The sequence below is a fragment of the Heterocephalus glaber genome, unplaced genomic scaffold (assembly GCF_053883595.1).
Source record: "Heterocephalus glaber isolate CG9 unplaced genomic scaffold, H.glaber_assembly_v1.0 deba00000071, whole genome shotgun sequence".
NCBI classification, from domain to species: domain Eukaryota; kingdom Metazoa; phylum Chordata; class Mammalia; order Rodentia; family Bathyergidae; genus Heterocephalus; species Heterocephalus glaber.
In genome coordinates, this window is record NW_028258137.1 from 23,754,428 (window position 1) to 23,772,565 (window position 18,138).

The window sequence follows — 18,138 nt, forward strand, 5'->3', positions numbered from 1 at the left end:
CAAGAGAAAGAGTAGTAGTAATAATAAACATAAAGGAAGGAAGAGCCAAATGAACACAAAAGAGAAAATTGATTTCAGAGAGAGGGTGAACAAGGAGGTCCCGACTCTCATCTACCCTACATAAGTGATTGAGCAACTGCTTACCAATAAAAAAGAAGAAATGTACAACAGTGAAGCTGTAGCAACCAAAAGGAGCATTGAGGGCAGAGTCACGTGTCCGCTAAAGATGGCTGCACCCTGGTTAGTGGACCAAAGGTTGCAGTAAACCATGGTGTGGTGGAGGAAGAAGAATGTGGGAGGCGAGTCTAAGGCTCAAGTTGGAAAATCATAAACCAGATGATACTATCAAGGAAAACTTAACTGGTATCCTAGCCAGAAAAATTAAGCAACTTTCAGAAACAGACAGGAGTCTACTTGAAAATGGATCAACATATATTGGACTTAACGCTGCTTTCTGTGGTCTGATAGCAAACACTCTTTTTCAGCGCACCTTGAATGTGACAAAGGCTTATTGAGCTGCTGGCTTATAAATGGTGGTGATCGCGTTTTTGTCAGCAAATGTCTCTTATGCAAGTTTTGTAAGTTTACCTCTGAGTACAGGTGATTTGAATTGTGAAACCTGTGCCACGACAAAGGCTGGACTGAATGGTTTAGTTTTTGGTGGTCTGCACCTGCTTTCTTGGCTATACCTCTACATGGGGCCCTAGCAGTCAGGTATTAATCAGCCCTGGTACTATAGAAAGGAAACATCTTAACATACTGGATTAGAATATCCAAGCCTATCTTTGGAAAGATGTTATTTCCCTTTTTACTTCAGACTGTATTTACAGCACACCTTGGGTCTACACAATATAAACTATGTATAACGGCTCTTCAGTCACCCAAACCAGGCCTAGAAATTCACTGATTTTTTAACCAAATATGTATGCAAAAATAAAATAGTGAAAACAAATTTTTAAAGGAGCATTGAAACTGAGCCTGACTGCATACAACTTGTAGCATGTATTTATCCTTCATCACTCCATCCCCAGGGTGGCACTGCTTGGTGCTAAGAGTGACTCCCCACAGTGTGGGAAATGGAGAACATGAAGACCCCAGTGGCCTTCACCACTGCTGCAGACACCAGCAACCCTAGCTACTTAAGACCCTATCTCCCATCACATGCACAAATCAAGTCAAAATGGATTAGAGACTTAAGCTTAAGACCAAGAGATGGAGGGAGTTAGGAGGGAGGGGTAAGAAAGGGGTCATAAAAAGAATTCAGATGAGTTATGTACATATACCAAGTCCCTACGAATAATGTAATCATTATGTACTGCAAATATGTACTAATAAAAATTAAAATTTTAAGGAAAAAAAGTGCAGAAGCTGTAACTGTTAGAAGAAAGGATAGGGAAAATCTTTAGGACATTGGACTGGGAAATTCTGTCTTGCATATAACACAAGCACAGGCAATAAAGCAAAATTACTAAGTGTAGTTTGATTACATCAAAATAAAAAGCTCTGGGACTGCAAAGAAAAAAATCAGTAAAGAGAGAAGGCATCCTAAGAATGTGAGAATATATTTTCAACCAGTGTATCTGTTAAGTGGTTAATATGTAAAAAGCTCATAACTATATATCAAACAAATAACTCGATTAAAATGGGTGGAGAACTTGAATATTTCTTAAAATAAGATATGAAAATTGTCAACATGTATTAAAATACTTAATCATCAGGGAAATGCAAATCAAAGCCACAGTGAAAAATGACTTCACATCTGTTAGAATGGCTATTATCAGAAAGAAAGAAAAAAGATAGTGTTGATGAATACGTGGAAACAAGAGAACCTATGCATTTGGTTGATAGAAATATAAATGTAGTAATTATGGAAAAGAGCATTGAGTTTCCGAAAAAATATAACTGGACCTATCTTCTGATCCAGAAATCTCATTTTTGCATTTATATCCAAAAGAAAGGAAATCATTGTCCTGGGGAGATTTCTGCAGTCTCATGTTCACTTTAGTATTATTTACGTTAGACAAGACATGGAACAATTTAACTGTTCAACAAGTGAATTAATGGATATGTTTCACGTATTTTTATATGTAAGAGTGTTTTAAGAGAGAAATATTATATATATTATATTTTCTATGTGTGTATACACACATACCCAGATACATAGCATAATAAGTTATTATTTGACTGTCATAAAAGAAAGAAATCTTGACATTTTCAATAAAATGGATTCATTTGAAATGAAATAACCCAGACACAGAAAGACAACTACTGTGCATGGTCTCACTTACATGTGAGATCTAAAGTAGTCAAATTCATAGAAGAATAAATTAAGTATTTCCTGTGGCAGGAAATATAGAAAGACAAATATTGATTAATGGCTACAAAGTTTCAATTTTGCCAGAAAATAAATTCTAGAACTCTAAAACACCGTGAATATAGTTAATAGTACTGTATTTTATACCTGAAATTTGTTAGAAGGAAAAAATCTTAAATATTTTCACCAAGCACACAAAAATCATGGTAACGGTGATGTACTATATATGTAAATTAATTATATATCCTGAATATATCTGCCACCTTACTTACATTCATATATTTGTAAGTGTGTGAATTAAAGATGTCTGGATGCAATCAGACAACCTTTATGTCCATAGAATAAGGAATATATTACAAAAACGGAGAGAATCGAGTAGAAAATTGTGTGGGAGAGATGGAGAGAGGTCAAACCACAAAGGGAAAATATTATGTGATAAAATATATCCCTACAAACCATGACTTCTTTCAAATATATAGAAATACATCTTAGAAGTGACCGCTCATATTCCATGACTACCCAAGATCATGAAGCTATGATGGATGACCTTACCACTGAGTTATCCTGGCCAATTGGAACAAAGACGATAGGAAGAAAACAGAAAGTCCCACTTCACAGTGTGCCTCTGTGACAGCACCCGAAGCATTAGCATTCAGAAGCAAACACTGGCTAGCATGAGGAAAAAATTATGTCTTTCCTGTATGTTTTATCCTACATCGTCTGTTTCCTGTTTGCCCCATTTTCTATGAAAGCACCCTTTTTGCCTCTCAGGGAGCCTCACTCTTGAAATTACAAAGCACAGGAACAACAGTTGGGAACACATTCTACATAACTCAGCTCAGTTTATACACTGATCGTCCTAACCACTGTCCTTCACATTGTTTTCTGTCAGGTTAGAATATTAACCAAGTTAAAGGTTGCCTCTTGAGTGTACAAGCACAAATAAATTAATTAGAATGCAATGTTACATTTATTCATGCACACATACATACACATATATATGTATGTGTGCACATGCTTATATGTACAAATATACTCGTGTTTGTATGCTCAACTTTATAAATGAAAGAATAGAATAATAAAGCCTAAGAGTATCACTCAGTATCATATAATTTTAAAACTGTGCAATCTTGTTCAAATCAAGGTCATTATGATTCTAAAGCTTGTAAAATTTTGGTATTTTATACATCTCTTGTGACAAGCTAATTATTGTTCTAAAAAGTCATCAGTAATGCACCACTTTATTCATTCCAACTCTCCCAAGATACTACACCTGCTTATTTTCAGTTGCAAAAGAATGACTATAATGAGGACTTTAAAGAATAATCACTAATATGCTAATATGAAATTCCTTTTGGAAAATGGTTGTGTCTTTATTTTGGGATTGAATTTTTCAGCCCTTCCAGTAGTATACCTTTTTTCTAGTGTTTGTGTCTGGAACATTGAATACTTGCCATTTGTAGCTACTTTTTCTGATGTCTGTGGAACTGATTGATTCAAAATATCAAGTCAGATCTTTAAGAGATATCACACACAAATGTGCCTCTCAATATAAATATCATACAGAAAATTACTTGAACACCCCCCATCCTTGAGACATAATTAAGTAGTTCGTGCATTTTGAATTCTTGGAATGAGTTATGTTCTGTGTTAAGTAATTTGTGTTTTCATATTTTTTTTCTTCATATACCAAAAAATAGGACATCTTTTCTCTCTTTTCAGTGATGTAGAAATTCTGTGCAATTTCTCTAATCTAAAACATATCCACCATTCATAGAATAATGCTACAAAAATAAATTTTCATTTTACTACCTCTCATTTGTAAGACATTGGTTTATTTTACTTAACCATAGCAACAAGGGTACTAGGTACATAGAATTTGTACCCCAGTTTGATCATGAAGAAATCCAGACAGTTTGTTTAACTTGTCTAAATTATCTTAGTCAGAAAAGGGTTCCATGGCATAAACTCACTTAAGGCTGTCTGCAAAGCTTAAGTTGACAATTTTTCTACTGCTCCAAAGTATGCCCTAAGCATTGCTCTTTCAGAATTAAGCTACAAACTCATAACAATATTATCTTCTTGAAGGCAGAAGTTTCTTTTCTACTAGTCATTACATCTAGTTTCTAAGAACTGTGAGATTACTTATGTTACTCATTAAACTGAGTATTTAGGCAAATGAGTGAGAAATTGAACATTTCTTTCTAGGGGTCATATGAGCATGTGAATATAATTCTGCTCAAGGTTGTCATTCTGGATTCTGGTTCTTAAAATCAGCTCTGGTGTACAGTCTACAACACTTGGCTTTGGGTGTTTGCATAGAAAAGAATTTTTGCCAACTCCATTCCTCTGCCTGGCACATACTCTTTCTATCTTAAGGCTTCTCTACTTCTCTTTCGACTGAGGACAAAAAAGAAAAAGCATAATGTTAGACTGGTCAGAGCTGGTGCCTGCCAAAGACTGTCCTTTTCAGGAAAGAATTCTTTCTGGTAAGCCACTGGCGGTTTTCCAAAGATAAGGATAGTTCTTGGATTCTGCTACATTTGCTAAATGTGATGCCAGACCACCAGAAGGTAGAATACAAGTTTGAGCTGAGAATAGTCATGGCTGGTTTTCAAGGCCAAATTGAGAGATATTTTTTTCTTCTTTTATTTCTCTGGGAAGGCTAGAACCACTCAGCAGTGTTTGGTCAACATGTATATGGTCAACATGATATGATTGTCAGGCAGATGGTAGACGGGAAAGTTTCCAATGGTTGATAGACAAGGATAACAATATAATTGTATTTGAATTTTAGTATCTATGAAAATATCTGATACACAGTAGGTCCTCAGTGGTAGATGCCTTTGATTAAACAGATGCTCTAACTGGGATACTGGATAATGAGTTCTGAAGAGTAAACTCCTTATTATCTGTAGTGTTTTAAATGTGGTCTGTGTTACAAATTCTTTGCAAATAAAGGTAAAGAGAGGGTCAACAAAAGAAGAATGATCATTCTGCCCTTGGGAGATGTTTGGCTGCTGTGATATTTGGGCTTCATGGGTATTTGACAAATACATGGGAATATTATTTGCATTTGTTAATAATCACAATGTTATTATAATCCAGGAAACAATCTGTCTATATTAATTGATAGCATATATTTTAATATCCAGAAATGCTCATGTTCATTTGTATAAAGGAATGAAGCAGTCAGACACCCTAGGCTTGGTTCAGGCTGTCAATCCAAACTCTCCTGACTATTTAATGCCATTGAAGCCTCCAGGGAGTTTTTTTTGTCATAAATAGGTTTTATGTTCAAAATGCTTAAAACCATCAAAGTATTGATTTTGAGGCAGCTGTCTATTACTCAGGTATTTACATTGAAGATAATGTAAAATCTGCCAGCTTAGGTATATTCCTTTTATCCTGATTTCACCCATACACTCATTCATTTACTGTGAGCTCAGCATGTTATTTTACTATGTGGTAGATTCTCATTATTTTTCATTGATGAAGACAGTGGTTAACAAGAAAGGAACAGTCTAAATTGGAGAAAATTATTCAATATCTTGAAAACTATAGGTTATCAGAGAGTGTATTATTTTCCTCATAAACTTTATTGCAGGAAGAGGCAGTAGGCATACACATTCACAGGGATTCTAAAGCTAAGTGATTTAGGCTTCTCGTGTTAAAATTTATCTTAGGAATCATAACTGACTTCCACTTAATCATAGTAAGTGTAAAGTTCATTTTGTAAACCTCCCTGTATATGAAGTACTAGCATTCCACCAGAATATACCTTCTTCCTTGAAACTAGCCTGAAACTTTTCTGAAGAGTCACTTATCTGGGTTAGTTTACAAACAGGCTTCAGTTGAAGCAAAAGTACTTGGTAGAATACATGTGTTATATTCTATTCATCACAGACTAGAACACTCACATGTCTACTTTAATCATACATGTACTTGGGTTGATATAAAAAATACTTTTTAACTCCCATGATTGTGCTAGACTATTGATAGCGAACCTTTTAGAGCTTTCACGATACAAACAGCCCACTGAGGCATATGTACCATAGATTCATCCCCATTCTGCTAGACTACTAGTGGTTGCTCAGTGGTCACATACCCGCCTGCTCCAATATCATGGAGCAGGGTGGTGCAGACTGTCCTTCACATAGACATGGCACTTTGAAAAATCAATGTTGTTAAGAAAAATTCATTGATTTCAAGAGAAAAGTAAACTTGCTCTTAGTTATACCACAATTCAACTTGGGACATAGATTTGGAAAGGGAATGATATAACAATAGTAAAGAAAATTAACAATGCTTATTTCCAATATAGGATGACACATTTGCTTTTAAATTCTCATATATTGTTTTCACACATATTGCTAAGTGATTTTTTCCTTAACCTCTCTCTTATTTACAAATATTTCTCAATATATTTAAAAATTAATTAAAACTGCTGTAGGATGTATTTTTTATATTTTAAGGAAATAGCGAGAGATGATAAATTCCAAGTATAATTTTGATATTTAAAGTTGCTTGTGTGATGTTGTATATTTGTGGTTTATATAAGGATAAATGTGTAATATTTCCTCTATCTTCTGGTAAACTCATTTTTATGAAAAATTATGAAATTATATATTCAGAAAAGTACACAATATTAATTAACAGCACCATAAATTTTTGCTAACTAAGCACACTCATGCAATCAGCACTAAGATTCACAAACAACAGTACCAGTACGACTCAATCTTCCTCCTTGGCTTCCAGTGTCCAAACACTCCAAAAAAGGTACTATGCACCTAACTTAGTTTGTAATTTTAAAAAAAAGCAGGCAATATGTAATATTTTTAGCATGTTATTTTTTGTGTCTAGCTGAAGTAAACATAGTATTTATGAAATATATATTTATTTTTCTCTGTGATTTTATATTACTGATTTTTATTGTCATAATTTTTTTATTATTAGGCTAAATAAGGCTGCCCAGAAATCACCACCTCCTAACATCTTACATGTGTGGAGTTACGTGACTTGTATGTGGCATGGGGAATTAAGGTTGCAAGTAAAATTAAGGTTGCTATTTAATTGACCTGGAGATGGGAACATTATTCTGGATTGTCCAATTAGACTCAATGTAATAACAATGACCCTAATAAATGGGAAAGGAATGTGTAAAAGGAAGTCAGTGCTATGAATTTGAAGACATTAGACACCAACTTTGAAGATGGATGAAGAGAAGAAAATGCATTGTCCCTTAAGATCATTATGAATAGAGTGTTCCGCAGGCCCAGAAGGGGAGCTGTGGTGTGGAGGTGACTGGGAGCTGAGCATTTCAGATCTGCCTGGTGAACCTGTGCAACACCATGCTGGCTGCAATGCTTGTGTGTCTTCGGACACTACCTTTCAAGGTTTTCCACCTAGCATTCACCAAGGCCACCTCCCCTGTTGTAAAGAGTTCCATCACAAAGAATCCATGGCTCTTAAAACCCAGCAGGGAATATGCCACCAGGTCAAGAATTGGAATCCGCCGTGGGAAAACTGCCCAAGAGCTCAAAGAGGCAGCATTAGAACCATCAATGGAAAAAATATTTAAAATTAACCAGATGGGAAAATGGTTTGTTGCTGGAGGGGCTGGTGTTGGAGTTGGAGCATTGTGCTACTATGGCTTGGGAATGTCTAATGAGATTGGAGCGATTGAAAAAGCTGTAATTTGGCCTCAGTATGTGAAGGATAGGACACATTCCACCTACATGTACTTAGCAGGAAGTATTGGTTTAACAGCTTTGTCTGCCATGGCAGTAGCTAGAAGTCCTGTTCTCATGAACTTCATGATGAGAGGCTCTTGGTAACAATTGGTGCAACTTTTTCAGCCATGATTGGAGCTGGAATGCTGGTATGATCCATACCATACGAACAGAGTCCAGGCCAAAAGCATCTTGCCTGGTTGCTCCATTCTGGTGTGATGGGTGCCACGGTGGCACCTCTGACCATATTAGGCAGCCCTCTCCTCATCAGAGCCACCTGGTACACAGCTAGCATCATGGGCTGCCTGTCCATTGTGGCCATGTGTGCACGCAGTGAGAAGTTTCTGAAGATGGGAGTGCCCCTGGGTGTGGCCCTGGGTCTGGTCTTCTCATCCTCACTGGGATCGATGTTTCTTCCACCTACCTCTGTGGCTGGTGCCACTTTGTACTCAGTGGCAGTGTATGGTGGATTAGTTCTTTTCAGCGTCTTCCTTCTGCATGATACTCAGAAAGTAATCAAAAGACGAGAAATAACACCAATGTATGGAGTTCAAAAATATGATCCCATCAACTCGATGTTGGCGATCTACATGGATACATTAAATATATTTATGCTAGTTGCAACTATGCTAGCAACTGGAACCAACAGAAAGAAGTGAAACTACAGCATCTGGCTTCTGTTGCATCAGACGCCTCTTGTTTAGTAGGGGAGATACTCGTTACATACTTTCTACAAGCCACTCTTGTTGAGGTTTAGAGGTTAAGAACATGTCTACACATTTAAAATGTTCTAGTAATGCGACCCTCAGGTTGGCTTTTTCTTTTAGAGAATAAATTCAGTATTTCTCTTCCAAGTAACCACATACACAAAAAAAGATCATTATGAAGAGCACATCACAGCTGGCATCTTGATTATAGTTCAGTGAGACCCATCTTGGATTTCTGACTCCCATAACTGAATGATAATGTTGGTGTTATATTAAGCCAGTAACTTTGCAGTAGTTTGTTATTACAAGAGAAGAAAATTAGTGTCTTGAGTGTGGATAATTGAAACAAAAGTCATTTTCTTGGATCCAGGAGAAAATAGGAATAAAGAGGATGGGCAAGAGAAATCTTTCTCTTTCTCAGAATCTGATGACTATTTCATTTGCTTCCACAAATCAAGTAGCAGATGATTCTTTTGCAAATACTTTGATTTCTGAGTAAGACGGCATTTTTATAAATGAATGCAAATCTACTTCTGTTTCTGCCAAGAAATATATATGCATTGCTTTAAAGTGAAATGTGGACGTGGATAAAATGAAGGTCCTTGGTACTATGTCCTTGCACCAAATAAGCATTTCTGTTCATTTACTAAATATATATGATTAAGCTAAAGAGGGAAGGGAGAGGGACCTCTCTGACCCAGGGACCCCCAGGTGTTTGGTAATGTAGAATTTGCCTTCAAGGCCCTTTCTCCAGGATATATCCTACAGAGTATGTTAAAAATACTTTCCCTACTTAAGTTTAATTATAACTGTTTTCTCACGCTCCCATAAGAAACATTTCAGAATGTAAAAATCTGGTGCATATGGAAATAGGAAATTCATAGGGGCTTCTGGGCACCTTGGTTCACAGTAATACAAGGAGCCTGTTTCATCTCGAATACCAAAATTGCTCCAACAAATCTGAGTTTTGTCACTGACTGAGAAATTACAGTTAAATACTCAGAGCTGGGAATGACATTGAAACACAGAAGGAGTAACCAAAGGGGAAAAGTGCTCTTTTTAAAGATGCAGGTAGCAAAATGGCTTGGCATTATGGCACCATTCTCCTCACCTGATAGGTGAGACTTACGAAATATGTAAGTACCCTTGTATAGTTCCAGCAATCGCATACTTGTGCCAAGGCATAGATGCTAACACCAGAAAGAGAAGCAGGCGAAAGGCTGATAGTGTTCCTATGCATATTGATCAGTACATTCTTCTGCAATTTTCATCCTTCCCTCAAAAACAGCTTCACAAAGGATGCTTTTCCTTTTCTATCAAATTTGATCTTTGCAAATGAGGTTCTAAGTGGCTAGCTGCTATTACTGTCTGCTATTACCCCAGATGAATATCTGGGGAAAGGAAGAACTATAGGAAGGCATATAAAAATAACTTATAGAAATAATAAATCCATATTTTGAACATCACATGATGCTTAATTTCCCTTTTCCTCCCTACAAAGGAGAAACTAGGTCTTTAAAAATGTTAGAAAGTTAATCAAGCAAAATTACTATTTAATGAGTACTTCCTATATATCAGTATGGGTGCTTGGTAAATTTATACTTAATTGTTTCACAAAAATGCTCTGACTTAGTATTATTATTCCATTTTGCAAGTAAGTATACAAGCTCTAAGGAGTTTACCTACTTGTTCAGTGACAACACTATTGAATTATACAACTTGGCAAATAAACAAATCCCAAAGCAGAAACTACTATCACCCAGGTATTGCATTGGTTTGAATTTGTCCTGGTCTCATTACCACAACATATAACTTCTACTACTATTATTTTTCTACTTTCTGATAATTTCTTGCATATTCTCCTGTTGCTTTTGTACCTAGATATCATGTTTAAATATTTTTAAATACACCTTGACTCCCACTGACCGCCAAGAACAATGCCTACCACGAATATTTCCTACCATTAGTTCACCAGTATGAAATGAATCTAATTTGTAAATGAGTGATCTTCAAATGTTCAAACAATAGCTATTGCCCTGGTTTATTTCCCATTACTATAACTGAATACTACACCCTGGGAAATTGATCAAGAATGGCAGTTTGTCCATCTTCTGGTTCTAGAGGCTATGTAGTGCAAGTGTGAAGGGCTGCTGCATCTGCTGAGAGCCTTCTTGCTTGTAAAGTCTCCACAGAGTCCCAAGGCAATGGCAAACATCACATACTGAGAAGGGATAATCTGTTTTACTTGTTTGGTTTTTTTTCTTCCTTCTCTTACAAAGACTCCAATCCATTTCTTTTGGCTCCATTCTCCTGAACTAATCTAATTTTATTACCGCTCAAATGCTCCTTATAGAGGTATCAGTTACCTACCTTTCTTTCTTTCTTTCTTTCTTTCTTTCTTTCTTTCTTTCTTTCTTTCTTTCTTTCTTTCTTTCTTTCTTTTTCTTTTCTTTTGTACCAGGGGTTGAACTCAGGACCTTGCGCTTGCCCAGTTATATGCAATTCTTTGGGAGTGGGTATTAAGACAAGGTCTAAGTAGCCTGGGCTGGCCTCAAACCCACTATGTAGCCCAAGATGGCCTCAAACTCGCAGTCTCATGCATCAGCTTCCCTCAGTGCTGAAATTTCAAGCTTATCACTTTGAGGATTAAATTTCAGCAAAAGTTTTAGAGGGGACAAACACCCAGATATAGCAGCTACATTATAATAATTACCAAATTTTTTGCCTCTCTACTGTCTATGGCCAAACATAACTGTTAAGAAAACTAGACTTGGGTTATATTTCTCTTTCTGAAACTTACCTGTGGTATGATCTTAGCCAATATCCATAATCCCTATGTTTTTCAGTTCTCTTATTAATTTAATAGACTTAGTAATATCTATCTAGAAAGTTAGTGTGGTGATGAAATTAGTAAACACATGCAGCGTGCTTAGAAAGATGTGCAAGTGACACAAACATCTAGTAAGAACATAAAAGCACTGTCAGATGAGCACACATTTTCTTTGTAACATAATTTAAAATTTGCAAAATGGTTGTCAGAACCCTATTATCTGTCTGTCTATCTACCTGTCCATCTATCTTTTGAACTAAGTGCAAGCCGCAGAACTGACAGTACACTACTATCAATACTGCAATGTCAGTCTCTCACAAACAAGGCTTTGCTAATGTATAACCAGAGCACTAACCTGGTAGCTTATCAACAGGTAAATTGGTATTCACATATTCCCTCCACCTTGTCTACATTTCCTTCAAGTTTCACAAAGATCTCAAGTGACTTTTTATGATAAAGATTCAGTATAGTAGTATTCACTGTACATAGTTATCATACCTTCCCAGTTTCCCTCAATCTGGAACAGTTTCTCAGTATTTCCTTGAATTTTCCTTTACCTGACCTTTTATTATTACAGCGCAGTTGTCTTGCAGAATGAACCCTATTCTGGGCCTATTTAATCATTAGATTCAGAGTTTTCTTTTTAAACCTCAGTTCCATTGGCGTAATGTCAAGTAAACTTTTCCCTATGGAATTCTATCAGGTGTAACAGTTTCTAAATATCCTATTAATGACCATATTAACCTCCATCACCTGAATTAGGAGATATCCATCAGAGTTCCTCCTACATAGCTGTTAGTTTTTCCTTCCATTCAAAGTTTCTTTGACTAAAGGGAAGGTGCTAAGAAGATAATTTGAAATTATTTAAATATCACAGTCTATATTACATACTAGTATTCATTGATTATACTTTGCTGAATCAATCATTCCTTTGGTAGATGCTAAACTGAGGTTTTCCAAATAACACCACTATTTCTAATTTTGTTAGTTGGCATTCTATTGTAAAGAAGGACTATATTTATTATTTATGTACTCTTTTATATATTTATATTATTACAGTCTCATTATTTTTGTGCTCAAATTGGTACAGATTTGATTGAAGGGACTTTAGTACATACTTTTTTATTGTGTGACTGAACAGTGGAAGAAATTATGGAAAATGCTATTTCTTATTCTTGGCCATAAAAGAGAAGGTTTCCATAATCTGGATTTTGGAGTAAATGTCTCTTTGAGTTAATTCAGGTGCTAGCTTTTATTCTTATGAGGCCATTAAACAGTTTATATATATTACACCGGTGTGAATGTGAAAACTCAAAAGTTAAATATGATGAAACTATTTTTCTCCTATATACTAGGAACTATCTTCAGGCAATCTGAATATAAAATGTGTCTAATGCTAGCTACCACTGATTTATTATAATTTTTGATGTCACTAAAAATGAAAATGGAAAGACATAGTTTAGTTTTAGATAAGATGAATTGAAAAACTATTCAGTGCTTTTGACATAGTTTCATGTGTACTGGAAGACAAGTATTTCAGCTCGCTAAGGAGCCTCCTAAATGCAGCTGTTAAGAAGTATGTTTTAAGGGCGGGAGATTTAGCTCAGTGTCGCCATGTCTGCCTGTCAAGCACAAGGTCCTGAGTTTGATTCCAGGTACCAAAACAAATGTTTCAGAAGAATATTTGAAGACTATAATCCTGATATTAAAATATTCTGTTGTACAACAATAATGATTATATGAGGATTGTTTTACTCCTACTTAGAATAAATATTCAAATCAGAGATCTAAGTGAAATTGGTGTAATACTTGCCAAAATTACCATGTGTCATAAAAGTGCCAGATTCATCCAGTCTACCTAACTGTCGAACCAGGCTCTAAACTTAAGAATTAGATATGCTTCATCATGATTTCAAGACATGACTCAAAAGAGCAGAACTTAGGATTCTCCTTTGAACATGGAAGCAAGACTTCTCTTCTCATGAAGCAGGCAGAAAGCAGTTGATGAAGCACAATATTAAAAAAAAAAAAGAAAAATGGGATTATTCAGTTATACTTTGCCTTTGACATACAATTACAAAATCTTCCTTCTTCTCCAAACATTTGTAGTTTTATACATCCCTTCTTGGAGGTACTTTATGACAAAAAGATAAAGATGCAAGATGAGATAAAAGAGAGAGATTTAGGATGATGGGATAAAAGAGAGATTTAGGAAACCAGGATCCAGCTTCTGGATTTGCACCTGTGAAAAGGAATCACTTGGGGTGGCTTATCTGACCTTTCTGGAATCGGTTATAGTATTTGGTAAATGAAATCACAAAGAGCCAAGAGAAGGAGAGTTACTCTGTCTTTTTTAACAGTGGATAGTGCCTGTCTAGATGACCTTTTCAGAGCAAAGTTTGAGTCCACACAGTGATCCAGTGAGGGGTTAACTAGTGATGTCTGTCATGATCAGAGATGGAGCAGACATTTTTGTCATCCCAGATTTACTATTCTAAATGTGTGTAGTGAGCTTTATCTTACTTTGGAATAAAACAATTTGCTGTAGATTTAGGAAGAAAGCTTGGCCGGAGAAAGGGTAGTTGTATATTTCCCTTTTGTACGTAAAACAATAAATTCCATGCAAGCAGAAAATGTGTCTTCTCTGGGTTGACATTGCACAAGACCCTAGATAATTAATTCTTAGTCCATAATTGGTATTTAATAAACATACCATAACATCACTGAATGACTCAACAGTACTTCTAAAGGAAGTACTAAATTTAATTTCACATTCACTTTCCCAGGTAGAGGCAGGAGCTAAGCTAGTTTGTAATACTAGAGTGAATATTAAAACAAACACACAAATAAATCAACACAACAAAATGTAAAGCAGCTGTATAGAATTGATGCCTCTGGAATGACCACATATAGTAAATCATATATGAACCAAAAATGGGGGAGGAAAAAGAATCCAGTGATGTATTTATATTTCAATACTGTATCGGTTTCTCATGTCTAGCATGACAAGTCCATTCGTTGTTTAGCACCCTGACTTCATAACAGGGAGTATTTTCCATCACCAGTTTGGAGCTCATTTTAGTCCTCTTCCCATGGTGCAGGGTCACAAAGTTGACACATCTAGCCGATAAATTTACAAAGATAGAGAAAAAGACATTGTAATCATGTCAGCCTGTCAAATGTCTGGCTCAAAAGAACAAAAGACAATCTGGCCAGCTACACCTGACCCATATCACCCATAGGAAAAATGTTCCTGGTTGTTGGCTGCTATTATTAAAACCATAAAAATGAGCATCCCCCATTTACTGAGGACTTATGATGTGCAGTGGTCTTTGCATTTTTACTCTAATCATCACAACAGTTCTTTCTGAAATGGTTTCAAACTGCAGTTTGTAGATTCCTAAGTGCCTGTGTCTGTATTTTAAAGGTCCTCCAATTTTCTATATCATGTGTGGACTTCTATTACAGGGCATTAGTTTTACATTAAGAGATATCAGGATCCTGTGGATGACCACATTATAACCACCTTCTGCTACCTGCATCAGAATCTGCAGGAGTCTGATGTGATCATAGGCAAAGAGTGTCTGTCTTAACTTCCAGGAAAGTAACTTTTACACTGAGGGGTTTTGAAATCTGGGGTGCCTAAAGATTTCTTCTTGATAGTCCTCATGTTTTCCTACTTGAAAAAGATTGTGCTAAAGAATATTGTTTTGGGAGTCAAATAGATCAGATTTTTAAAAAAAATCTGTGTGACACTTGTGATGTTATTTGAACTCTTGTTATCTCTGTTTCTTTATCTACGAAGTGGGGTTACAATAACCATAGAAGTTTAAAAACTCAGTATAAGACATAACATATACTTAGAAATGTCATCTATGTGGAGTTAGTGTTCAAAAAATTATAACAGGTTATAAAAGTATATTAATTCTATCCATATTGTGTAGTACAACCTTTATGCTAAAGTGAAAGAAACAGTTTATGAAGAAAAGATCCCAGATGATGCCAATACATTTTTAAATGAATAAAATTATGAGTGTGCAAAATAGGGGCCATTAACTTGTCATTTTCTCACACTTAGTTGGAGATAAAGAAATAGGAAAGATTGCATGGATGACCTCTGACTGCTAGCCATTTATATTCAGTAATCCTAATGAAGATTTGAAGATTCCATGCATTTACTCAGATTTTAGCTTATTAGCTTGTGCAGCATCTGCACTTTCAGAAATAACCTTTCCATCTTTTCATTAAGGGTGCTATACTAATTATGAGGCAGTTTTATCACATGCTTTAAAAAATCAGTGGTGAAAGTTCATCATTATTTATTGAGATATACATAAGTATTGCAAATATTAAAATATTGGCCTGCAACATTAAAATGTATTTAGAGGAGCTCTATGACCAAGATGATATCAAACTGATTTCACAGTTTCTTACTGAGAACATCCCACACAGTGATATTGTTGTTAAAAATCACTTAAACTAAAATTTGGTATTTTACGATCACTTCATGATCCCATTATGATTTGTAGGCTTTGAAAATTTTACAGCGTAAACTCCACCCTCATTAGCAGATGCTGGTAACTGCTGCAATTCCAACGTACACTTGCAGTGATTTGGAAAATTTCCTACAGTAATATTCACTGAAGACATTTACTATAATATCCTTCATTACATTTTGACAAAGTATTGGCTCATGAAAACAAATTCAATTGAGTGAAGAGATACTTGAAAATAAATTTCTGTATTATGGTAGACATACAGGAATGTGCTTGGAGCATGACAGCAATGAAACATGGAATGTGGGGATAATTTTTGCTTGATATTCTTTGTTCACCTTTTCTATGAATGAGTGAAGAAAGGAGAAAAACAGTCTAATAACAAAAAATTATGTACAACAGTTATTTAAAAGCTCACTTTTAAAACACTTGCTGTGTCATTTTAAAAACTTACTGTTCTATTGCATCAAACTGGCTTCAACAAAAGGGGATATTTATTGATTAATATAACTGAAATTTCAACAGATGTTCTGCCCTGTATCATAGATACAGGAGCTCAGGAAATGTTATCAGTGTAATTTGTGACTGACTTTAATATTAAAATTTTAAATGGGTAAATGGAAAGAGGGAAAAGTTGGGATAGGCCTATGAAAAAGTAACTGCCTAGACTCTAGCTAGCAGGAATCATCAAGCCTAGTTTCCCTCCCTTGGCTTCCTTTAGTGTGTCAAAAATATTTCTAGGACAACCAACATAAATGCTTTCAAGAAATTGTACAGAAACTCTAAGGATTGTTCCCACCAAATTCAAAGAAAAGTTTGCATGAATTTCATTGACATTTATCAGATCACATGTGTAGATCTGAAGCAGTCATTACAGTTAAGAGGTTTGCAAGCCTCGAACGTGCTGGGACTGAGTCCCATCTTCCGTTTCTGGATACAGGATGAGTCTCCTTCCAGAACAGGTGATTGAGAGCTGAGGAGAGTGAGAGGTTAATCCAAGGTTGGGGTTTGAGTTGGCTTGGTGGTTTAAAATTAAGTTCCTAGACCATCAGTGTAGGTATTGTGTAAAGCATTATACTTATGATAAAACTTAATTCCTGATATTAATTCCTGATATAAAAGAGCTGTCTAGTCACAAAACATATTTGTGCTCTCTGTACATTATGTAATATAATGCAAATCATTGTAATTGTGAGTATTACTTGCCTTTGGAAGGCAGTAGTGCTTCTAGAAATGGTGCTACAGATGAAATGGTGGGAAAACGAGTATTTCAAGATTTTTGTGCATAAACACTGGCTATGAAATGGTGGGGAAAAAACCCACTGAAATTCTATATTCTATATGACAATTAAATCATTTCTACATATCCTTATCTCAGGTATCATTCACATTAAATATTTGCCCTGCAGTTTAGTTTCTGAGCTAAGGTGTGCCTCCCACGTATAACTCAGGCAGGGAAAAGTGTGTTTGACAAAACTCCTAGGATTAAAATTCATTTCGAAAAATCACAGGTGGATGATTCTTGTGTTTGTGGAAAGGCATGGCTCAATCTTTGGTATCAGTTACAAAAAATAAGATAAAATAATCTCAGTGTCTAAGAATACATGTGGTTAATTTTTGATGCAAAATATATACGTAAATGTAAATGCAAAGATTAACCTTGGACAAATAATTAAAGTTAAGTATCTTGATTTTAATTTGAGACACAGATGATTATTAAAGCATTAATTAAATGTTTGTGCATAAACATTATATAGGAGTCGAGTATGAAACAGGTATGGTAGATAGGTAGATAGATAGATAGATAGATAGATAGACAGACTCAAATTTTAAACCACAATCTATAACAAACTACTGTGCAGCATTTCTGTTAGACAGTGCACAAGTTATTTCCCCATGCAGACTCTGCAGAACACTGCAAATGTCCTGTGACTAAGTCAGGACAAATAATGTTAACCCCATTTTTCAAATGAGAAAACAAAAGCTTTGGACCTTGACGCATCTTGCTGATGTCTACTATATAGTTTACAGTAGAGTTGGTGTTAAATAAAAAGTCTGG

At 35.5% G+C, this 18,138-nt stretch overlaps 2 pseudogenes; both read left to right on the plus strand.

Annotated features, from left to right (window-relative positions):
• The first annotated feature begins 221 nt into the window (after positions 1–221).
• LOC101705117 (transmembrane protein 126A pseudogene) lies at positions 222–1,952 on the plus strand (annotated as a pseudogene).
• A 5,639-nt stretch (positions 1,953–7,591) lies between these two features.
• Positions 7,592–8,747, plus strand: LOC101709453 (growth hormone-inducible transmembrane protein pseudogene; annotated as a pseudogene).
• The last annotated feature ends 9,391 nt before the right edge of the window (positions 8,748–18,138 follow it).